The sequence below is a fragment of the Oryctolagus cuniculus genome, chromosome 19 (genome assembly GCF_964237555.1).
Source record: "Oryctolagus cuniculus chromosome 19, mOryCun1.1, whole genome shotgun sequence".
In the NCBI taxonomy this organism is placed as follows: Eukaryota; Metazoa; Chordata; class Mammalia; order Lagomorpha; family Leporidae; genus Oryctolagus; species Oryctolagus cuniculus.
This window is the reverse complement of record NC_091450.1, coordinates 10,311,673-10,318,474: the sequence shown is the minus strand read 5'-3', so window position 1 is coordinate 10,318,474 and position 6,802 is coordinate 10,311,673. Positions and strand designations below refer to the sequence as shown.

Sequence of the window (6,802 nt, the reverse complement as noted above, 5' to 3'; positions counted from 1 at the left end):
CCAGTGGCACCAAGTCCAGGAGGCCTCCAAGAGAAGCTGAATTTGAAACAGATTGATTGACAAGCCCTGTGAGTCCCAAAGTCCTGCAGTTTCTTTATTGAGAAATGGGCAGAGGTGAGTTTTCAGGGGAACCACGGACAAGACTAAAGTGGAATAGAGAGCCTGGAGGCCTGAGGGTGTGAAAGAATCTCAGAGTGAGAGGGAGGGGGAGGGTGGGGAGGGAAGAAGTGGAGGGAGAGGGAGGGGAAGGAGAGTAAGGGAAACATCATGGGAACAAAGATGTGTGGGGTGCAGAAGAGAAGAAATCCCAGAGACAAAGGGAGAGAGACTGATGGAGAGAGTGATTTGTGCAGAGGAAGGAGGAGAGACTGAGGAGCAAAAGGTGAGAAGCAGCATTCACAGGCTGGGCTTTGGGTCAGCCCAGCTCCAGCTGTTGCGGCCATTTGAGAGGGAACCAGAGGATGGAAGACCTCTCTCACTCTCGCTCTGTAACTCTGCTTTTCAAATAAAATAAATCTTTGAAAAAAATAAGATAATAACTTTATGATATGTGTACCTTACCAAAATAATTTTAAATGAATTCTTCTTTTCACTCCATTATGGCTCATTTCTTTCAGCTTCATGAAAGTTGTTCCTATGGATTGCAGCAGAAATCCACATGAATAAGGCTGGAGTCTTCTCATTGATGTCAGTCATGGTGAAGGGTGGATCCATGTGCTCAGCCTTTGCAGCATGGCCACTAGGAAGTGAGCCATAGTCCTTTCGATGGAGATAATTTAAATGAATCACACATAGATTAAATTATGTAGTGCCTGGTGCAGATTGGAAGTTAAAGTACAGTTTATGTGCATATTGTAATCGTTACGGTCTGTGCTGGATGTGACTTTTTCTCACAGTACATTAGTGAATATTACCTCTAAAACAAATCCTTCACAGGTTTTTAATACTTCTTAGCAAGATTCCATGAAGATACGAAAATTTTTTTGCTGGATATAGTCAACCACCTATTTGCAATTAGACACAAGGATGGCTAATGCCAGTATTGATTTCAATGTTTTGCTAAAGATCCAGTCTTTCATATGGGTAACCTTGAGCAATAATTATATAATGTACCCCTGATTCCATCTACAGTAATAGAAACATTTCTTTAGCCATTTCAATAATACATCGGCTCTCTAGCTCCTGCACCTCGGTCTCATGCAGGTTTGGGGATCTTCTCCATTTTTTTTTCTAACAGGCAGAGTGGACAGTGAGAGAGAGAGACAGAGAGAAAGGTCTTCCTTTTGCCGTTGGTTCACCCTCCAATGGCCGCCGCGGCTGGCGCGCTGTGGCCGGTGTACCACGCTGATCCAAAGCCAGGAGCCAGGTGCTTCTCCTGGTCTCCCATGCGGGTGCAGGGCCCAAGCACTTGGGCCATCCTCCACTGCACTCCCGGGCCATAGCAGAGAGCTGGCCTGGAAGAGGGGCAACTGGGACAGAATCCGGGGCCCTGACCGGGACTAGAACCCGGTGTGCCAGCGCCTCAGGGCGGAGGATTAGCCTATTGAGCCACAGCACCGGCCTCTTCTCCATCTTAAAACAAGAATCATGTGGCGGACATCAGGCCCAGCAGTTAAGTCACTGGTTAGGACACTCATTAAACTGCCTGTGTTTGGGGCCAGTGCCATGGTGTGGTAGGCTAAGCCTCTGCCTGTGGCACCCACATCCTATAAGAGTGCCAATTGTGTCTTGGCTGCTCCTCTTCCCATCAACCTCTCTGCTAATGGCCTGAGAAAGCAGTGGAAGATGATCCAAGTGCCTGGGCCCCTGCAACTATGAGGGAGACCCAGAAGAAGCTCCTGGCTGCTGGCTTTGGATCAGCCCAGCTCCAACCATTATGGCCATTTGGGGAGTGAATTAGTGGATGGGAGGCCTTTTTCTCTGTCTCTCCCTCTCTTTTGAGTGTAACTCTGCCTCAAATAAATACAAATATTTAAAAAAATAAAAAACTGCATTGCTGCATTCCGAGTAGCAGCCTAATGAGTCCAGCTTCCCACTAATCCGGACCCAGGGAGGCTGTGGTGATGGCTCAGGTGCGTGGGTTCCTGCCACCCACATAAGAGACCTGGATAGAACTTCCAGCTCCCAGTTTCAGCCCTTGGCTGGAGGCAGGCTTTGGGGAGCAATGCAGCAGAGGGCAGCTCTTGTTCTGTCTCTGTGGGTGTGTGTCTGTCCATTGTGTATGTCTTTCTCTCTGTCAGATAAAATTTGGAAAACAGTAGGAATCAGTTTTCATTTTAAAAATTGCTACAGAGATAAAGAAAATGTATTCAAATGCAGTAGCTGAATTACCCCATTTAAATTTCCTCAACTAGAAGAGACAACTTGGAAAACGCTTAAAATTAAATCTTTGCACAAACCTGTACGTACCATAACCATCATTCTTGCCACCACCAAAATGAGGGTTCATGCTCTTCCTCTGGATCTAATCATGCTTTATTCTGGATTTAATCATTCTTTATTTCTACCCCAAGCCTTGATTTCTAATAAACTCTGTAAATCTCAGCTTCATATGGGTGACAGGAGTGACTGCGGAATGGGGGGAGGGGAGGCATACAATTAACTCTTGGAGCTGCTAAGCTCTGATGCTCTCTCTTGTCTCCCTCTCACCCTGTGTCTCAAAAATATAAACAAATCCTATTTAAAAAAATGAAAAGTGCACCCCAGGCAGGAGAGAAAACAAGTTTTCAAAGAGGGCTTGTGTGGGGCACTGTCTTCTAACATGGCTTGGAATTCAGCAAGCATGCATCAACAGGAAGTGCTGCACACAGCTGAAGTCACCTGGCCTGTTTGGGGGACACTAGGGTGGTTGAGGCAGCTGAGGGCTGCCTTTGGGTGACAGCTGGTGGTGATAGTGCCACTTCTTCAGGGGAGGGGGTGGGCAGTGGACTCCATGGCGCCCCATGCTGGGGATGCGTCCCTTGCTTTCAGATCTACAAGGGGCGGCTTCAACCCCAGAGGCTCAGTGAGGAGCCTGGATCCTGACTGGCCTGGCAAGGCCTGTCCACTTCCCGGAGGGTATGGCTCCAGTTCCTGAGGGGATTCATTATTGTTTCAGTGGTGTCTAATTTTCCGGTTTTGCATTGATCATGAAAACATATGTTGTGTAACTGCAGGGGTTAACTGAAATACTGTTTTTTGAAACAATTCAAGTTTTAGCTGATTTCCCTTATACATACTGGAGTATAATTTGGCAACCACTTGGACTTTTCACAAAACACCCTTTGAAACGCCTTTCTCCCCAACACTGGTCTGATAGAAGATGCGTATTGTGGAAGCTGCTTTGACTTGCTTGTGCCTGACACTATAATCTCAGGAGCACTGAGCAACCCCAGTGGCGAGCCCCCACCCAGGAGGAGCAGGGCTGTGTATTTGCATCTGGTTCCCTCCCTGTGGATGTCCCCAGCCTGGCTTCCCTTAGAGAAAGGATACATTCTTGCTGCGTGTTCATGTTTGCAGGGTGGAGTGTAGCTTTCTCTTTACAAGTCCTTGCTCCTGGTGGGAGCTGGTGGGGGTGGATTGGAGGAGTGCCCCTCTCTTTCCCCTCCAGCCCTAGTGAAGCAGAAATCAACAGGAAGAGAGAAGCCAGTTAAGGAGTTTGATTGAAACTGTTTAACTTTTGCTCTGCCTGTGGAATGCACGTTTTCATGTGTGAAAACTTAACCCAGATGGTAGACTACTGAATTATAGGATCACAATTTTTAATTTTAGACTCTACTTTTAAACATTCCTCTAGAAAGAAAATATGTCCTTAAAATACTGTTGTCATTGGCCAGCACCACGGCTCACTAGGCTAATCCTCCACCTGTGGTGCCAGCACCCTGGGTTCTAGTCCCGGTTGGGGTGCTGGATTCTGTCCCGGTTGCTCCTCTTCCAGTCCACTGCAGTGGAGGATGGCCCAGGTCCTTGGGCCCTGCACCTGCACCTGGCTCCTGGCTTTGGATTGCCAGCTGTAGGGGCCATTTGGAGGGGTGAACCAATGGAAAAAGGAAGACCTTTCTCTCTGTCTCTCTCTAACTTTGCCTGTCAAAAACAAAATACAGTGTCATAGTGTAGCTCACATAACATGCAAACATGTCACAGGAAGACTAGCACAGAATCTTACTTTTCCTGCCAGAAGATTTTCTGCCGTCTTCCTTCTGGTTGCCATTGCGCAAGTCTGTGAGGCAATCACAGGTTTTGCTCATGTGTTTTCTAGTAAAGTAGAGCTGAGGATGGTGCTTATGGATTAAAGGACTTCACTGTGTGCTTCAAAGTGTTTCATACGATTGAATCCTTCCTGCAGTCTCTCTAATGGAGGGACCGATCATGAAGAAGAGCAGCAGTGCCAGGTAAACCGTGTGATACAGGCTGTAGTTTATACAGTGTGAACAAACCTTAGTCATTCAAGTATATTGCTGTTTACACTACGTTTACCTGGATGATCCCTTTAAAATATTAACATAATAGCACCGTCAAAAAATTCCCTTATATAGTCACAGGAAAATTGCAATTTTTAAACTGCATTTTACAGTATGGTACAAATATTTTATGCTGAACACTTATCTTCAAATCTCTGGCATTCTAAAATTGGCAAGAGATATGACATTATTTCTTTACTGACAAAGTGCTTTTATTTTTATTGAAAATATTTCTGAATATTTTAGGAACGGTCAAACCTTCACCTTTTTTATTGATATTTAAATTCTTTCTGCTTATTTTGATGCTTGCTTAGATGAAGTAGTGTTCATACAATTTAAAAAATTAGAATGTATTTTCAAGATTTTGTTTTAATTTTACATTTTTGTCTTCACTGGCGTTAAATTTTGGCCTGTTTTTCAGTAACATATTTAAACAGCTAAGTAATGAAGGGAAGTAGTCTTCAGTATGATGTGTGCTGCACTACCATATATATGGAGTGGGTGCACAAAGGCAGTGCTAGGGGGGCTATGCTAGAAGATTTATGAAAATCAATGAAACTGCACCTATAATTGTGTTCTTAATGTCTCTAAGCCACAATTCTAATGTATTGAACTTAATCAATGAATGTGTTTACTATAATCATAGTTTGGTTTAAATATCTAATATCTGTAGGATTTTTATGTGTTCGGGATTTACAGTATTGATGGGGGCTATTCTTGGAACACAAAGGTTATTGTCAATGTGTTGTTTGTATTTTAATAGAATAATTTCAAATGAGAAACTAATTTTATAGGAAATATTTAGAGAGTTCTATAACTGTATATTTAACAAACTTAAAATATTTTCGTATTGGAGCTTTTTTACATTGTTTTACCTTGCAACAGACACTTGATAGTTTCAAAAGAACTCATTCATTCAATAAATGCTTCATGTATGGACCAGAAACCACAAGACTCTTTATGGATTCACAGAAAAGACATCGTGTTTGTTGAAAGACACATAAACATTAGAAATGGGAAATGTGGGCCGGCGCCGTGGCTCAATAGGCTAATCCTCCACCTTGCGGCGCCGACACACCGGGTTCTAGTCCCGGTCGGGGCGCCGGATTCTGTCCCGGTTGCCCCTCTTCCAGGCCAGCTCTCTGCTATGGCCCGGGAGTGCAGTGGAGGATGGCCCAGGTGCTTGGGCCCTGCACCCCATGGGAGACCAGGAAAAGCACCTGGATCCTGGCTCCTGCCATCGGATCAGCGCGGTGCACCGGCTGCAGCGGTGGCCATTGGAGGGTGAACCAACGGCAAAGGAAGACCTTTCTCTCTCTGTCTCTCTCTCTTACTGTCCACTCTGCCTGTCAAAAATAAAAAAAAGAAATGGGAAATGTGAATTATCTTCTATAAATATTTCTTCTTTTAATTATTTGAACAAAAATCTTGGATTCAACCTAGAGCACAGATACAAATTGAAGAATAATTACTATATATACTATAATTTAACAACTGAAGAAGTAGACCAGTGGGTGATGGAGACAACTGGTGAGTTCATGGACATGAAGAGTCTCCTTGGGACAAGGACGCTGGTGGCCTGTCCTGAGCAGAGACACTGGATGTGCAGTCCATGGAGACACTGGACACTGTGAGCTCAGTTCCTGGGCAAGCTGTGAGCTCACAGGAGGTCAACACAAGGAGGACCATGAAGGAATGATGTGGAATTTCCAGGCAGGAGTGTAGTGGGATCCAAGACTAAGCACAGGTTAGGTGAGGCCTGAATAACTGTCCTGGCAGGAGCAGGGTTGGGAGGCTTCAGGCTCCTCTGTGGAAGAGGAGCTTGTTCCATTTCCTTAACCCTGATGGTCACATGCCCTGGCCAGGCCAGCAATGGTGTGGGGTTATCACAGTGTGAGTCAGGGTTAAGGAGCAGGGGGTGGGACCCTGTGGGGCCTCAGGAGGGTAAGACAGGCTGCAGGGATATGTTCACCATGACTTTGCCCTATTTAGTCTCCAATGATGAGGGCGGTTGGCAGAGGAGGGGATGACAGATGGGAGGTGCCTCCGTATGACCCCCTGAGTGACAGAAGCAATGTCCCTGAAGTGAGTTCTCCCATCTTTCTTCTCATATTATTCAACCCATGGCCTGATCAGCAGCACCTGATAACCCAGCTGCCTGAGACCTTGGGAAGTGGTTCATCCTTGGAGTCCCTGAATGTGGTGATGTCTGGGGTGGGGTACGGATCCCTGCTGTGCAGAGCACACCCAGCACTGCACCACACTCACCTCCACTAGCCAGAGCCCAGCTTCCTCACAGGACCATGCCCTTGGCCTCCCTCCATCCTCACCTCCAGGAGAGACCAGACAAGGGTGGTGAGGAG

General features: G+C 45.9%; 1 pseudogene; it reads right to left on the bottom strand.

Moving 5' to 3' along the window:
* The window catches only part of ORYCUNV1R-PS1575 (vomeronasal 1 receptor oryCunV1R-ps1575 pseudogene), a 1,374,299-nt pseudogene that overhangs the window by 406,223 nt on the left and 961,274 nt on the right, over positions 1-6,802 (bottom strand).